The 17838-nt window shown below is 46.8% G+C and overlaps 1 protein-coding gene across 1 annotated transcript in view; it reads right to left on the bottom strand.

Annotated features, from left to right (window-relative positions):
- The window catches only part of FGF18 (fibroblast growth factor 18), a 49431-nt gene that overhangs the window by 18011 nt on the left and 13582 nt on the right, over positions 1–17838 (bottom strand). The gene's annotated exons all lie outside the window — the stretch shown is intronic.

A 17838-nucleotide genomic window follows, 5' to 3' on the forward strand; every position in this document is an offset into this window, starting at 1 on the left:
AGAATGAGATTCCTTTCCCCACAGTCAGCAGCCCCCAAACACATCACAGAGGCACCCCAGACACAGGCTCTTGGTGCTCATGACAGCTATTGGGGGAGAAGTTCAGTGCTGTTTGTGTTCTGGGCCCTGAGAGTGTCAAAACGTCTTTCCAGGAGGTCACTGATTGCTTTGTGGCAATACAGCTCTGCAGAGCCTGCAATTCCAGGCCCAGCTGGGAGAAACGTGGCCAATGTCATTGTGTTTTGCATGTCTTATTAAGGCCAAATACTGCGTTGCAGCATTTCCAGGAGCCATGGCAGGGGCTAGATTTCTGCTTCATCTGTATATACCACCTGCCCTGATGCAATTTGATTTGCAGAAGCCGGTCAAGCTGTCACACAGATGTACAGCATGCTATCACCATCACTAAAACCTACACACGCTCAAATTCAGCGTTCCATTCTGACTCTGATCTAAACTCAAATTCCAGTCATGCTCGAGGTTCAGATTCCAAGAATTTCCCTGGAGAGGCAGGAACATGCAGACTGGACATTTTGGTTCAGCTCCATCTCTGATATGCAGGGGAGAAAGTAGACATGGTGGAAACACAATGCAAGAATGTGTAAGTGTCAGCAAGTGCAAATCCACGCTCCTGCTCTGGAAATTCTCACGTTTGTAAGAACTGAGTCTTAGCGTAGAAACACAGCTTCTGCCAAACTCTGAAGAATGTTTGATCTGCGCTGCAAAAAGTCACATTCTTTTTGGCATTCATATTTCAAACTTTAAAATCCTCTAAGAGCAAATATGTTCACCGTTAAGGATTTACCATGGGGATAGAAATAGGAGTTTGTTTCATTTAAACACATTAATATTTTTCCCACTTGTAAAGTCAGCTTTTGGCTTCTGCAGCACTGCAAATATCACACACCTTTAACTCACGAGGGCCCTAAATGGAGTTCTCCCTTTGCAGCCCAGTCACACATGCAAGTTCAGGGTTTGCCAGTTACTGTTTACATTTATGTAGATATATTCATTAAATCTTTATCACAGGGGATATTTAAAGAATATATTTCTGTACCTCTTTCTGACAGCAAGTAGGATAATGCCTGTATTATACCTGTACACAGCTTGCAAACACGTAAATAAGGACATTTATCTATGTCTTTCAAGCAGGTGCCGTGGTTGGAGGATGGATACCTGACTGCCAACAGCAGCTGCATGCTGCATGCTTTGTCTCAGCACATGCCCAGGTAGAATCAAACCAGTGCTCACCCACACTTCAGGCAGGAAGGGCACAAGGCCAGAAATATTCCATCATTGTAGGGATATAAAGATGAACAAATCTAGGATGGCAGAGCATGCCACAGATGAGCTAAATGGTGTGCACCTTGGAGAAGGTCATCGCTTCAAATTGCTCAGGGAGCCTGCTCAGATGCAGTGCCATAGGAATGGATCAGGGAATAGTCAGGAGTATGACTATCTCTAAAAAAGTAACTGTGAAAGGTTGTCTTGTACTAAGAGACATGGTTTAGTGGGGAAATATTGGTCGTTGGTGATGGTTGGACTGGATGATCTTGGAGGTCTTTTCCAACCTCGGTGATTCTATCAGGAAGGGACAGAAATTCAGTCAGTGTGAGAGGGGAAAGCAGCAGCCTGAAGGTTCCTCTAAGGAACCAGACATGAGTTGCCAAGCACTGGCCAAGAACTATGGTCAATACCCAGAGCTACAAGGAGCTGCCTGCAGATCTCCACATCAAATCCACCCAGTGACATAAACAGGGCTTCCAAACACCAGCTAGGGCTCGGCAGCTTGCATTCAGGCACGAACAGGACACAAGTTCACCCACACTGCCTGCCCACCTTCTGCTACCCCCCATTCTGGGAACGCCACATCTAAGCCGCAAGGCAACCCCATCCATCCATCCAAGCCTCAGCGCTGCTACTAGAACTGCTAAGAACAACCCCGAATATCAGATACGGGCTTCATCCAGCCAAAGGAGAAGTAAAGGTCAATAAAATGCTCCATTTCCCATTTCCCAGATGGCCAGCAACCCACACACAGCCAACGCGGGCTGACACCGCGTGTGCCCGGCTCAGATGAACAAACACAGGGCACACGCCTTGCCTTCCCCCTACCCCTCACACTGCAGCCAGTATGAGTAATATCCAAGCTGATTTTAATTTGAAAAATATCACCTTAAAAAGATGCCGGTTCCCTGCTGTGAAAATTAAAACCATCTGGATGGAGTGATTTCAAATAATTAATCTAGGTCTCCTTTGACACCGCTGCTAATTAAAATATGATACCTTCCTCCCCCTTTTTAAATAAAGAATTTAAATAAAGTTTAAAGATCTAATAAAAGAACATTATAGTTTAGAGCTAAATGGAACTCACCTTCCCCATGGGCGGCAGAGGTTACGCCGGCACCCCTTCCCCCCCCAGCAGAGTGCCACTGCTTGCACCAAGCAGCAGCGATGGACAAACATCTACAGCATCACTGACAGACATACAGGCACCCACACGGCCCTGCTCAGCAGCCCCTGATGTCCAGGAAGAGGGAGCAGAGGCTCAGCAGATGCTGTCTGCTCCCTGCTGCAATCCTGGCTGCTGAAGCATGGGCTAAGGCAGCCCAGAGGTACCCACTTCTGGAAAAGCTGAGTCGTAAGATGCTGAGAACATGTTCTTATTTTTAGGGTTCCTTCTCCTCCTTCCCCACTAGAGAGATCAGTCAGGCCTTGGTTCATAACCCAGCTAGTTTCCACCCTACAGATTCTCCTGTTTAAACCAGGCATCTATGATTTGCACCCCGAATTCTCTCAAGAGCCCAAACAGTGATGTGGAATATCACACCCAGACAACTAAAATGAGTCAGGGTGAATCCCAGCCCTGAAAAACACACGGGAACTTTACGTGGGCCCTCAGTGGCAGAGAGCCTCCCCCAGCACACAGCACCTCCAGCCCCATCCATCCCCAGGTGCTCTGCAGAGAGATTACAATCTTTATTTTCAAAAGGTCTGCGCTCCAGCCTTCAGATCAGCTATTATTGTTTAAATTCTTTGACAGCTAGATAGTCTGATACATTTTCCAGAAAAAAAAGAGAAAGAGAGAGAAAGAAAAAAGATGTTTTTAGAGGGTAAGATCTTCTGCTACATGATTTTGCTGTATTGGCCCATTTAACCTAAACCTTCCTGAAAACTCCTACTGGAAGAGACTGGAATTCCTCACATGTCTAGGTGAAAAGGATTACACACGTATGTTGAAAAGCTATCTTCCAGCTAAAAAAACACAAAGCCAGGAAGATATGTGAAGGTGGCAGAAAATACGCCAAATTATCTTTGAAATATTTCCTGGAAGCACGAGGATGGGAGCCAGAAAAGCACAAGGATAGAAGAAAAACATACCTGAAAAGTGTAAGGTCTTAATGATATTTATTACAAACTCCAACAGCCAGGTGCAAAGCAGCAGTGAAGGAGAAATGCAATGAAGGTGCAGAAGGACTGGATGACACACAGATGTTACTGCAGAAGCTCTGGCTGTGAGCACAGCAGACCTGTTCTTCCTCTGAGAGAGTAAGACTCACTCTTGAAGGGCTGTGCTTGCAGGGAGAACCCCAGCCAAGGGCAGGCTCTTCTGCACATCCCCGCTTCAAATAGTTGAAGCTTGTTCAAAATGCTGCCTGCCCCCAAGCAAAAAAATAAGAGAATCCTTTATGTGACCACAACATCGGAGAGAATGACCCTGTCTCCACTTTATATTCATGACGTAGTAAGAGGGAATAACGCCAAAATTATGTAAAGTCTGCAGGGTCTAACAAGGCCTGCAGGCTGTTGACAAGCGAGGTAATCTATGCTGCATCTGTAATTTCTGTTTTCTCATTTGTATATTCCTCCAAATGGTGCCTGGTCACTGCAAGGTGGGGTAACGGAGGCTCCAAGACCCACACTCCAGGTATTTCTGAACACTTGCAGGCACCCAGATTTGCAAAGACCACAATCACTTGCTCGGTCAAGAAGGACAAGATCTCAGGCAAATAAACCCGTGGGGGCATCAGCACAGTACTACATCCCATGGCATCCCTTCAGGCCTGCAGAGAGCATGTGAAGAAAGCAAAGACTGCAGAGATGATCCGACCCTCTCAGAGCAGCACACGCCAGCACTCAGAGCTCTCAGGAACCAGACAGGTTAAATATTTGCATGGGAGACATCAGAAGAAAATCTATAACGCAGCAAAGACCTCAAAGGCACTTACACTGCAGCAACCTGATCCTGCAAATACTTTCACACAAAGGACCTCGCACACGTCGGAAGCCCCTGAGCGCCAATACAGACCATGCAGGGCTGCAGGATCCGGTCTCTGCCTTCGGCTGCACTGCCAAAGCAATGGAAGCATGGCTTTGGGCAGGGAGGTGTGAGCTCCCCTATGATCTCCCACCCTCCCCAGGGCTTTCTACTCACCTAAAGGGCTCCAGGAGCCAGAGCAAAGCACAGGATCTCAGCAGTTTCAGCAAGGAAACAAGGGCTAAAATCCCCTTCCCAGCACACTAGAGCAGCTTCCTGGGATTTTTACCTCTGAACTGGCAGATAAGGGTTTCAGGCTCCCAGAAATGCCTTCAGGCGTTTTCATTGCAAACAACCATTCGGCAGCAGAAGGATGTCCTGTTTCATCTCCAGGACCCCAAGTTATCTGCTCAGCATTCAGTGGGCACATCGACGTGACATGAGGCCAAGAGATGTGCAAACATCCACACTGGTGCCAGCCACACCTCCCGAGTTCCCAGCCCAGGACAGCTGTGTGAGCACGGCACACTGCCATGCCCAGCCAGTCCTGAGGGTACAAAGGCAGAGACAGCCTAAAGATAATGGGGTTCTACACCATCACTCTCAAACTGATGAACCATCTGCTCTTTAAGCCTGCTGAACCGTGGCAATGGTTTCACCTTCAGGGATGCCCACCCAAAAAGTCCCCTGCCTGTTCAGCAGCGGCCAACAAGAGACGCACAAGAAATGTCTGGGAGCCACTGGTGCTCCCCAGGCACCCCAGGGATCCTCTCAGGTGAGCTCTCATCTCTGCAGGAGGTTATGGTAGTTATTGCTTCTGCCAGAACAGCAATACCAAGGGTAAAAGAACAAGAATCTAAAACAAATAAGTACGCCTCTCAGGATTGCCCACTTGGGTCACGGAGGGATGACAAAGCTTTCAGACACGATTCCTATAAGCTAACTCCATGAGAAATAATATTCATCTTGGGAGAAGCTTAAATGAAAATTCACTGAACGCTGAGGTCTGTAATCAGTCCATATACATGAAAATTATTTGATAGTGTAGCTGACATAAGACTGGAATAAATACCAAGATAAGTCTTAAAGGTTTTACCCAACTTAAAAATATAAATAAATAAATAAATAAATAAATAAAATTAAAAAAATCTGAGGACAACATTAAGATCTTAAGTATCGTGCTGCTAGCCCACGTCTGCACTACTCAGACAGGGATTTGGGTTAGGGTCAGCATTACACACAGAGCCATCTGTGCCCATTTGTAGATATGAGAAAAAAAGCACGAAGCAATGGAGAATCAGGCCTGGCCTCTCACAGATGTTTCGTGCAGAATCTAACATAAGAGACTAAAAATACTTTGGCAGTAGCTTCAGCTATGGTGAATAAGCTTATTTAGACAAGATTCAGTAAAACTGGAGGCAATAGGTTGTGTGCTTTAAAAACGTCTGGGCGGGGAGTGGCAGCGAACAAATTCTGAGCTGAACTTTACCACCTGCAAGCTTGCAATGACTAAGACGTAGGCCTGGAAAGAGAAACGTTTTAAATGTTAGCACAGAAATTCCTCTATCTCACCAGGGTGTCTTGCTGTCTCCAAACACAGCTCAAGTGGACAGTATTTCTACAGATGCAGGAAAACTGCTTGAAAAGCTGCCAGCCTCAGTCTGGAATTAGTGAAGGATGAGCCTCAAAAAGTTCAGAAGCTCCGTTATGCTTGAAAAAGCACCTAAAATGAAAATAAAGGGCCAAACCCTGATGTCTTTGATCATTCTCATTTGAATAAACTCCTACTGACATAGTAAAGACCAACAGACAAGGACCTCAGAACCTGGCCCTGAGCGTGCAGCTGAAATGCATCCAAAGCACTGGAGTCTCCTGGGTCTGGAAACAACGTGAACCTTCCCCGTCCCGCAGAGGGTTAGAATTACCACAAGAACAAACTTTGCTGATGTTATTTTGACTCTCTTGTTCCCAGTCTCAGCCGAACCCAAAAAAAATACCGATGTACACAAAAATAACAATAAGCAGAGAACGACAACGATGGGAACCCCGTGTACTCTTGCTTCTTCAAAGCTCCTTTACTTGTGGCCAGAAGCATAGGACAGCCCATATTTACCCTGAAGCACTCATCCGTCAAGCTTGGGCAGCCTGGTGGCTGGCTGCTCATCCTCAGCGATGAACTAGGTGTGATGTTAGCACCACCATATCCTCATACCAAGGACTCCCAAACACATAAATCTCTCCCATGTGCCAACACCATGATGGCTGCACGTACTGCAGATGTGAGCCCCATCCCGGTCCCACTGTTGTGTTTGTGAGTACTCCAAACTGGGGCCAACGAGGAGAAATGCAGAAGGCATTTGCAGAGTTATTTGAATTAACATTATCAGCCGTGTCTGGCACAGAAATATGTAATGTTCTCTGTGTACTGTGCGGGTTTTATTATTCTGTGCAGAGCTGAAATAATGACAATTAATTTTATGGATGGGAATATAAGCATGTTTGTGCAATTTCTCAAAGGTGTTCCCTGTAACTTTCCCTCCTTCCAACAAGTAATAAACATGTTCAAAATAAAGTTGCACGATGCTAGGGTATTTTCAGTGGGATTCTTGTGGCTCTGGAACCCAGAGGAGCAGAGGTAGCAGCACAACCTACCAGAAAAAATGCTCTGGCACACTGGGGAAATTCCTCTATGTTTTAAGGTTTTAAATGGGAGTTGTTGTTACAAATGGATTCAAATACAATTTCAAAGACACACACTGACTTTTTAATGCTCATGCTGCTGCCACTCACTTTCGCCATATAATGCTCTATGAGATGAAGTATACAGTCGTCATTCTTAGATGACTGTAATTAATTTTCAGTAAAGGCTGACAGAGGAGGACAAGGAACAACCAGTTACAGAGCCCTTCCCTCCTTTTCGTGGAGGCACATCCATCTGGAACCAACCACAGCCAAAGGGAGCCCTTGGATGACATACCTCAGAGGAGGTCCTCTCTATCAGCTCCCTTTAAAGGTCTCTCCCACTAGAAATAGCACAATCCTTCCAGCTATTCTCAGAGTGGCAGCAACAGAAATAGCACAAATCAGATATCCCACTAACTCTGCCTTTAACACCTTTAGTTTCATGTATCTATTTCTGGAAACATATTTTTCCTTAACTATTACTCACAGCATAGGGCGAGGCACAGCATAGGTAAGACTGTTTATCTGTCTCCTACTGCATTTTTCACTGCATGAAAAGTTTGAAAAGTTGGCTTTTTTGATGTTTTCTTTTTTCTTTTTCTTTCCAGAGTCCCCTAGGACAAAAGGCATCTGGCATTGGACATTTAAATAAGACCTGTCAGAACTGTAAAATTAGTTTTATGTATAATAAATGTACTTTAAAAAGCTCAAATATAATTCTGCATTCAAAGCACGAGTGTTTGGATTTATAAAAGGAGATTCCAAGCTGAAGTGTAATATAAGGAGTAAATCAAGTACAGAACTAAGCCAGACCTCATCTGCGGTGTTATAAACAAGAGCAGAAAAGAAGCAGTATCTCTAACAGCTTATTTGTTGTTATTCTGGATTTAAAGAACCAACGTAGATAAAGTAAAATACATATTACTGTTGCTTATCCCAGTTTCAATTTACCTAGAGACACACACCACCTGCAAAGCTCAGATTCAGTCCCATATTTACAACCCAAAGTTTCTCAGTGTTTCCCAAATGTTTCCGTTTAGGCTCAACTCATCTGGATGCCTGTAGGATCTTTTAATCAAAGTCCAAATTCTGCCCTGATTTATCGCTTGTGCAATACCACCATGTTGCAGAAAGCCTCAATGCACAGAGCCGAGCGTGAACATGACCTCATCCCTCACTCAATGCACACACATTTCTGTTCTCTCTGCAACAGGGGATCCCTCTGTCCTCTCCCCACCCCAGAGGGACCACGCAGGTCTGTGCAGGGGTCGGTCCCTCAGCACAGTGGGTGAAATGCTGGAGGCGCACGGCATGCCGCTGCTCTAGGTGTCCAGCCTACACCTGTCCTAGCACAGACAAACACAGCTTGTTTAGCTTGGAGGACTCTTTGGCCAACTCTTCAATCAGCACATCATTCACTTTAAAAAACTTCACATTTTCAAAGGAAAATGCAAAGGAAAACCCTCCTTCCAGCACTTCTACCCCATGCCTGCATTGCTCCTCCCCAGCCGGACACCTCGTTAGTCTCAAGTCCTCTCCTACAGTCTTAAAGGAGAATGAAGAATGCAGAAGGAAAATTCCTCTTTATTTATAAGTAGAAGAGCTGCAGTATTTAAAGGTAGCCCTGATGGCCACGTCTTCAGTTCCATGGATGCACCGAGGAGTGGAGCTTCCCTTCACCTCTGCCATGGGAGGACAAGGCCACTCGAGAAACCTGCCAGTGCAGCCCCATGGCTGCTGCATTCCACTGAGCTCAGGGATGCCGCTGGTGACCGTGACACCCCTCCCTGTCAGAGCCACGGGTGTATGGGAGCCCAAGGATGTGCCACACTACCACAGACAGCCCGTGGGAAACAGCCTGCCCAAAAGCCCACTGCAGAGTGCAGTCACTCCAGTGACACATGGTGGAAGAGCGTAGTTTCTCCATCTGAGAGCCCAGAAGGAGCCAAGGAGCTGGCTGACCCAAGGAAGGGAGTTTTGGTGCCAGCTCCTGGCAGGGACAGTAGACAGCCCCTAACCCAGGCCCCACAGGGCACAGCCCTCCCCAAGGAGGGCCAGAGCAAAGCGTGAAACAAAGACCATCTGTGTGCATCAGGGCAGACGGGGCACAGGGCAGGCACAGCCATGGTGCGAGCAGCCTTCAGCCAGCCCAGCACAACCATGGTGCTCACCCTCACACTCCAGCTCCTGACCTGGCAACTCCGTTTCGGGTCCACCACTAGTGGGAAGAGTTAAAATTCATCCCCAGAGAGACACTAATGAAAAGGAGACAAAAAAGCAGGATGCTGGTGAATGATAACAGTGGGTGGCCAGTCGCCCGTGGCCGGTGCGTTCTGCATACAACAGGCACAGCCGAGTGTGTCTGGCAACAGACAATTATTTCACCCGAGGTGTGTGAAGCAGGAGCCCCCGGAGCCATTCTCCAGTTGAACCACCCAGCCATGTCGACGAACAAAAACGCTTGCCGGGAACGGCCCTCTCCTCGCTCACATCTCCCCCCCGGGTTTGTCTGTGTTGTCCTTCCTGCTGTGGCATTTGCAGCTCTGAAAAAAGAAGCGGGTCAAACATCTCCAAATGGTGCATTTAGTGCTTCCCCTCGGGTGTCCGCGGTGTCCCGGCCATTTTCCTCCTGGATGCCAGCAGCATTCACTGGGGAGCGAGCTGACCCCTCTGCGGTGGGCGAGAGTGCCTGACGCTAAGTGCTGCTAATGCGTTCTGCATTTGTGCTCGGGGGCAGGAAATCTCAACTTCCAGTGCCAAGGGGTTAATTATAATTTATATAGCAAGATCTCAGGCAGTGTTTTTTTTCCTTCAGCTAATTAAGAGGTACAATTACCTCTGAGAATCAAAGGGCTATTTTGGTACCCTGCTATCAGAAACAGATTACAGTCACTTAGAACACAAGGACATCTCAGCTTTTCTATGCGTGCTTCATTTTTCATTTAGATCATTAAAAAGACATTGTCATCTTTCTGCTCCATCACCGCAGCATGCTGGAAAATGCCTACAAAAGCCATCACAACACATTAGCATCTCGCCGTGCTGCTTTCCCGGTGATTAGCTGCAATCTCAACACTGTGTGCTGTCACTGCCACCCAGGACCACAGGCACCTGGGCTGAGGGCACAATCAGTGGCCCGGCCTGATCCCCTCCCGTCAGCTCCTTTCCTTCATGTTTGTGCAGAGGTTTAACAGCTCTGCTACTGTCCCTCGCCGCTCTCAGCAGTGTTTGCCACGCCATTGCAAAGGGTTCATGTAAATTCAGATGTAGGGAGACGGGGGTGTGGGTTGAGGATGTCACTAAGTTCTGGGGAGCCCTGAAGTCCTGCTCTGGGAGTCACTGAGGTTACACACACAGCATGGGCTGCACCCTCAGCCTGACCTGGCACGGGCTACATAGAAGTATTCCAGCAGTCACTACTGTACAGCCATGGGCCACGGTTCTGGGAAAATGAGCACAACAGGTAGACATTGGTGCTGCGTCTCTGCCAGCAGACCACATACACTCCAGGCAGTTACAAGACAGGATCTCACCCGTCTGCACTCTCACCCTGACCTAAGATGCAGTCAGGAGCACACTGAGGGCTAGCAGAGTCAACGAGGGCCAACCGCTATACATGATGTTAGGAATGTCCATCCATCTGAGCTAGAAATCAAGCAAGCACCTCAGAGCCAGGAGAGCCCAGCAGTAGGCATCCAGCATCACCCACCTCTGCCTGCAGCTCAGTTAAACCTCCCCGGTTATCACTGCCCTTTGATGTGCTAACTAGTGGCTAACTGTGTTGAATTTGCCGCAAAGCAGGCGGAAACACACAAACCAAATACACAATAATGAAAGGCATTATTGTTAAATTACGAGGAGATAACGCAATCAACACCTCGGCATGGAGAGATGCTGACTGGCACTGCTCATCTCAAAGGAGATCCAAGAAGTTCATTTAACACGTCCCAAATATCCCTCCTTCCACCCTTGAATTCACTCCTAGATAGGCAACTGCCACCGAAAGGAAACAGCAGCTGCCACAAGCCTTTTCACAAGAACATTTAACGACACCAACTTGCAGCAAACAGAGCAATCACTGCATTTGGTGACTACGGGAGTCACCAGGCAGAACACCTGGTTCCACTGCAGGAGTCCAAGTGCAAATCAAGAAAGCTTTCCTATCTAAAAGTTGATATTTGGTCTGTAAGATGAGATGGCATTTTTTAGGAGGTTTATCATTGTGTACAGGGAAAAAAAAAAAAAAAAAAGGAACGAGGAAAGAAAAACGCTGAAGACCTACCAGATGGTCCTGGAAAGTTCAGCTGGAGGAACAAACCAGGGCTGCAGCAGTGCAGTTCACACCAGCACCCAGAATCCAGCACCTCTCCTAGTGCTGAGCAATGGGTGCAGGCAGGCAAAGGGCCTGGTTCTGCAGGGCAAAAAGCAAGATGGGATCACAGAACTGCTGCCTGTAGTCCCAGCCTAAGCCACTAACCTGTAGCACGTCAGTGAGAAGGAATAGTGAATGCTTAATCAGCAACACAACCAAGCTATATAGGGGAGAAAAAGAGAAGCAGATCCAGAGGGAAATACTTATATACCTCTCCTTCAAGCTCGCTTCTTATTGAAGAAGCTGCAAAAGCTCCAGTCCACTTCAGAACACAAACACTGACACTGAAATTCTGAGCCCTGAGCTGCTTCCAACAGGGAAAATATACTGACCGCAGTCTGTTTGGAGGTCAAACAAAATCAATAGCTTTTCTCTCCAGTCTGTCTCTAAACTGAGCTTCTTTCAAAGACATCCAGAGAAAATGGATCATCTTTTGTTGTTGTGTGTGGTTTGGGGTTGGGCTTTTTTGTTTTGTTTTGTTTTAAGTGGTCAAACAGTCACACAAGCCTAAGAAGCTCCTTCCTCCCTCAGCACACTGAAAGGATTGTATAGAGGTCAAAACCGCCATCAGTTTTACTACACAATAGATGAGTTATCCAACTCTCGGGGAGGAAACCAAGCTGGAAGCTGCTTAACGCTTGGTAAGAGAGGAAAAAATAAATCAATGCATTTGCTTGATCAGGGTATGTTTAAAGCTGGTTGTCAATTAGTTCAACACAGTTTGCTGTTAAAGAGCACAACAATTTAGCCCCAGGAGCTGAAATTTGCAGCGTTTCCTCAGATTCCTCCTGCTGAGAGACTGATATTGGTTTCAGCCAGGTCAGACACGGAGGAGCAGGGCTGGGGCTGAAAGTCACAACCACAGAGCAGGGTTTGGTGAAAGGAAGCCTGGAAGTGGGTATGCAGGGCTGGAGTCTCAGGTCTGGAGCCTGGGGAGCAATTTGCAGAGATGCAGGCCGAGAGATCTCCTCCTCTACCTTTCCTCTCCATTCAAAGTACACAGTAAGCTGGTTTAATGCTCAGAAAGGAGGAAGGATAACACATACTGGTTATTGCACTGGCCCAAAACATGCCCCTCCACAACACAGTGCAGACGTCTGAACAAACCACAAATGATGCCCTTGTGCAGAGGTGTTGCCTTAACAAATGCTAGTCACTCCAAACGGAGGGAATGGGCAGAAGGATTGGCATGGCCGTACGGGAAATTTTGCCTACATCTAATTTTTTAGACTACAAATTCTTTAAAATTTCAACACAAAATCACAAGGAGGAAAGGGAGAGACAGGCACTTCTTCCTAAGGATCCCACTGCATCCAGAGAACCACTGCCTTCAAAGCAACTGGTCACTGAGAACTTTAAGTGCCAGGTCTGAGTGTTGAAAGACACTCAGCAAATCACAAAATAACTCAGGCTGGAAAGGATTGCTGGAGGTCACCTGGCCTAGCCCACTGCCCGGAGCAGGACCATCCTAATCCATCATTCCTTAGCTGTGCTCAGCTCTCCTGCAGTAGGTCGCTCTTCCCAAGAAAGCTGACATCCTTGTCTTGAATTAAGGAATGCACTATTATTCTGCCAGAGGAACAGGCACATCTGGAGCTGCCTTGAGATCAGCAGCACTGAAACTGCCCATGGCCGTGCCATGACTGGGCCCCACAAACCCTGCAGCCAAAGCACCTGGAGCTGCGCTGATTCATATTTACTTAATAGACATCAGAAAGGTATTAATGTTCACTCTGCATTGACGACCCCCATCCGCACAGCTCCTGCTACCTCCAGTTTGTCACTCTGGAGGTTGAGGTTTACCCCTTGCACACATCTCTCCCCTCACTGCCTCCAGTGACAGTGCCTCCACGCTGCAGCTGGAGAACTGATGTCAGGTGTACTGCCACACCGCTGACTTTTGCTCTTGTCAGTATCTATTCTAGGTATATTAGAGCTGCTGTATGCCTTACAAGATTTGTTTTTGCCTGCTGCATGCACACAGCGCGCCAGCCCCACAGCTACATGGAACCTGAGTCATCCGCTGAGCTGCACACACATATGCTGCAGGAAGAAAGCTTTGTTCCACCAGTGCTGTAAAGGGCACTTCATTTCCAAGTAAACACATTCAGCATCTTTTAATTAGGATCTTAGCTCCTTCTTATGCCCACACAGGTTTAATAGTTCCGGCACCAGAAAACCCTGGCAAAGCACAAAATGGGTTATGGCAATTGTGACCATCAGATGTTCACACAAACTCATTCTATTTGCAAGAACAGACAAGGTTTCCAGCTAGAAACTAAACTGCAGTTTCTTTGCTATGCTTTTCAGCTCCCCTCCTCCAGTCCTCCCAGGTGGATCAATTTACCCAGTCATCATCCAGCTTTTATGTTTACTTGTTAGCACCCCCAAATTAGTAGGTGTAAAGTCAATATCCTTTGGTCTATTTGCTCCTAAGAAGCCACCAGTTAAAAATTCAACCTGAAAAAAGAGTCAGGAATGCAGATGCAGAAGCAAATGAAATAAAGGCAAGAATCACTGCTGATCAAATGTCTCACAAAGACAAGGGGCTGGGCTGGCCATGCAGCACCGTACTATTGTCACCGGCTAAAACCTAACAGCTTTGATTTGCCTCCCACTGGCTAAAATGGTTTGAAATGCAAGGTCTTAACAAAGGTGCAAGACACAAGAGGAACGGGACGCACTGCTGGGATCTTAATCTCCTTTCGGTCTCACGGGGAGCTTCAGGAACGGCTCTGCTGAAGTCAGTGGAGTTTCGTGACCGCAGGCAAGAAGGAAACCAGGCCTCGGCTGCAACAGAGATCCAACTCTGTGACCCCTCCAGCTCCACACAGCAGCAGAGATTTTGCTTAGGATTTATTCTAAGTTAGAAGGCAAGATGTTTAGCTCTGGAACCTGAAACAACATCACTGATAAGACTATCTTTCAGCAGCTGAGATCACCCACTGCCTTGACACAACGTGTGATTTGAAACCAGGAACCCAGAGCTCTGCTAGTAACAGGGATTTTGTGGTAAGGATGCTCCTCACCTCTGTCCCACACAGGAGGAGCCACAGACACAGTGAGGACATCATGACCATCCCTGGCCAAGCACTGAAGCCATTTAGACATTACTTTTCCACATTTTAGATTTAGCTGGTATTTATATGCCACTCGATACTTAGCTCTTCCATGCTACTTCTCTGTACCATCATAGATCTTTCAGTGCTTCAGTGCCTGCAGGGGATCTGCTGCTGGAGCTCCCCCTCCATTATCTGTTTGTCTGCTTCCTCTCCTGACTCTTCTTGACAAAGCACTTGAGAACTATGGGTATAAGCTGAACTGTGCCAGCCACACCAGCGTGAAAGTCTGCATCCCAAGTGCATTTCACCATATGCTCCAGCATCAACCATGACACATTTCAGCTTGCGTCACTGCCATCCAGGTGCAACACCCACTGCTCCTCCATTGCAAGAGCACAGTTCTTCAATGGAGAACAGAAGCAGAGGAGCAGTGGCAGAGGACGAGGCCTCCTCTACACCACACTACCTGGGGCAGATCCTTCCAGCCAGCACAGCTGCCATCCAGTTGTGATCGCTGGGAAGCTGCTTGTTGGAGAGGACCCAACACTCACTACTGCTACAAGAAGGCTGGGCTGCAGAAGATGGCAGGATTTGCTCTCATTGCTTTGGTTAGAAAGGCGCCTTTTTTGGCATATGCAAACGCAAAAGAGAAGTCTTGCAGGCAGTCATTTCAAATCTCAGATATGAGGGTAAAATAAATTTGAGCACTACCAAGCGATGCTTCAAACTCAGTCACTCCAGGCAGCATAAGCAAAAAAGAGGCACTAAAGTGACTACAACATCGGGGACACAAAGCTCAGGAGACATTTCGAAGCTCTCAGCTTCTATGTTACTATAAAAGCCTGAATTGTCTCTTGTGGGCATTCTGAAAACACTTAAAATTCAGTAGGGACAGAAGCATGGACTACTCATTGCTGGCATGGCTCATTAAGAAAGATGCTCACCCAGCGCAGCCACGCAACCATCGCCCTCCAACCCCAACACTCCTCTGTTCCTCACAATAAGAAAAAAAAGAGATTTTTTTTTAAAGGGCCTTCTCATTCCCTTTGCTTCCAGCTCGCCTTCCCCGTCTTGCAAGAGCTGAGGAGACCGCAGACGCTCTACACGTTTTCTCCTCTGCATCCCACTGGCAAGCAGTCTGGAAAATGCCAGTATTGGAACGGTCTGAATTCAGCGGTTTCTGAATGCTGATCGGACACTATTTCGTTCAAGCCACAGATAGTCATTTTTGGGGGGTATTTTCAGCTCCCTTTTCGGACTCTTCCAGATTTCCAAGCGTCATGCATCAGCAATTTCTCCTCTTCAGAGCTTCAGATTTTTCACCTTTCTGCCGAGCCCAGGGCTCTGTGCAGGCTCGCAGGGGACAGGGCCCTTCCCTGCTCTTCCAGACGGTCACGCAATGCTACTGGCATGGCGAATGTTTGCTGTGCTCCACCTCGCAACGGCGGAAATTCCTAACTATCTGGTTTGTGAAAGAGCCGAGGTAAAACCTGAGCAATTAAAATGCCTTAGTTTTTATAAAGTCCAACACCTTTCCTGAAGAAACCCAAACCTGAAAACAAGAACGTCCTCATAGCACCTGAAAACACCAAGTAAACAGTTGGAATCAGGCTACAAGTCCCCATTACTACCATCCCTTCAACACCTCTCCAGTCATAATGCCATCATCCTTGCGGCAAATCCACACGGCGTGTTGCAGCTTTCATGCTGGAGATGAGGGAGGGATGCCCAAGGATGTTAAGGATGAAATCTGCGCTGCACTGTCATGCATGAGAGTCAAGGTTTTTCCCTCTCTGCTGCCTGGAGGCTCCGGCCTTAGCACCCCAGCACCTTACCTGGGCAGGCTGCAAGCAGTAGACATGCCCCAGCTGAGGAACTTGGCCACCACTGCTGATATTATGCTTCTGACAAAGCAAGCCTCTGCATTTAGGTCTCCCAAACAGTACCCTAGCAAGGTACATGTTATCTGCAAGCAGAATTGTGCTCATCACACTCCGAGGTTTCATTTATCATCCTCTCTTTAATTAGGTGTGCTCTCGTTGAAGTTAGTGACATTTTTTCTCTCCGCTAAACGTTTCTTATGAAGGACAAGTCTCACCATCCACTTGACAACACACACAGCATGCAGATGGAAGACAAAAAATTCTGCAAGTCAATGCTTTTCACAAGGTCCCACCCCTTCCCAAAGTAAAAGCAATTTTAAAAGCCTTTCAGAAATGCTAACTAGCCTATTCTCTGGGTACTTTTAATTGGGTTCCAAGAATCAACTTGAATTCACGACTGTCTTCACGCTTAGATATGAGAAAACCTCAGAAAGCACACTGCAGTGCTTGGTGAGGGACATTAAAATACAACTAAAACCAACTCAGGAGGGGTTTCCTCTGCATTTCTGTGTACACACTCATGGCCTAGAAATATTCAAAATTATGCAAATATATTCTAGGACTTCATCTTCCAATAACTATGTGGCACCCCCACGTATAAATTCTGGATAGAAGTAATTTTTGCACTAATATCCTTAGTGCCTCTTCCCCATCCTGGAAAAGAAAGGGAAGCCCCAACTTTGTTTCTGTGTTATTTCATCACACAGAAGAACATTTAGGAAAGCAGCTGCTCAAGCTTCATGGGAAAGAAATATAATCACAGCAAGGCAGGAACAGATAATATCATATTGACCTGTCTTCAGGGTCTGGCATTCACATTTTCATAAAGTGCCTAGGAAGATAAATCACTATACTAATAATATTTGTATTGATTATCTAAACTGAAGCAGCAATCGACTCCATTGTCTCACTTCCTCTTAAATTGCTCACAGATGGGATCCTATTTCCTATTCTGCATTTCTAATGGGAACACTTAAATCACAGCACAGGATTATACACACACACAAACTGTTAACAAAAACCCTCTTACAACTTCCATGGAGATAAAGATTTTTCATTCTGTAGCTCTCTTTCCACTCTGCATAGAAATTAAAAATGACAAATGATCAGCAGACCTTTGTATTACTTCTGGTTGTGTCTGAGCACCTAATATTTACTGACAGGCAGGCGTAGGCTTTCCAGACGTCAGTCAGTGATGATGGGGGCCTGGAGTTCAGACACAGAGCTAAGAGGTGATTCCTTCCTCCCTGCAAGCAAAGGCTCTTGAAAATATCCCAGTATCCAAAATAGGGAAATCGTCAGAGGGAAACAAACAACAGCTTCTGCTGGAAGGGCTCCGACAGGTACTTACACCAAACAGGGACCGGACGGCAAAACGTCAGCTGTGGAACTGGGCCACAGTGGGAGTTTGGGATGGCAGCTATCAAAAAACAGAAGTTTAGGGCAAAAAAACACGCGTTATTTGAAATAGGTTTGTGACAGATCAAAGAGCAAAAGGTTTGGATTCTCTTTTTTTCCCTCCAAACATCACATTTTGCCTGAGCAGAGCTTTCTGGCACAGACGCAGAACTCAGCAGTTTA

The sequence above is a fragment of the Meleagris gallopavo genome, chromosome 15 (assembly GCF_000146605.3).
Source record: "Meleagris gallopavo isolate NT-WF06-2002-E0010 breed Aviagen turkey brand Nicholas breeding stock chromosome 15, Turkey_5.1, whole genome shotgun sequence".
NCBI classification, from domain to species: domain Eukaryota; kingdom Metazoa; phylum Chordata; class Aves; order Galliformes; family Phasianidae; genus Meleagris; species Meleagris gallopavo.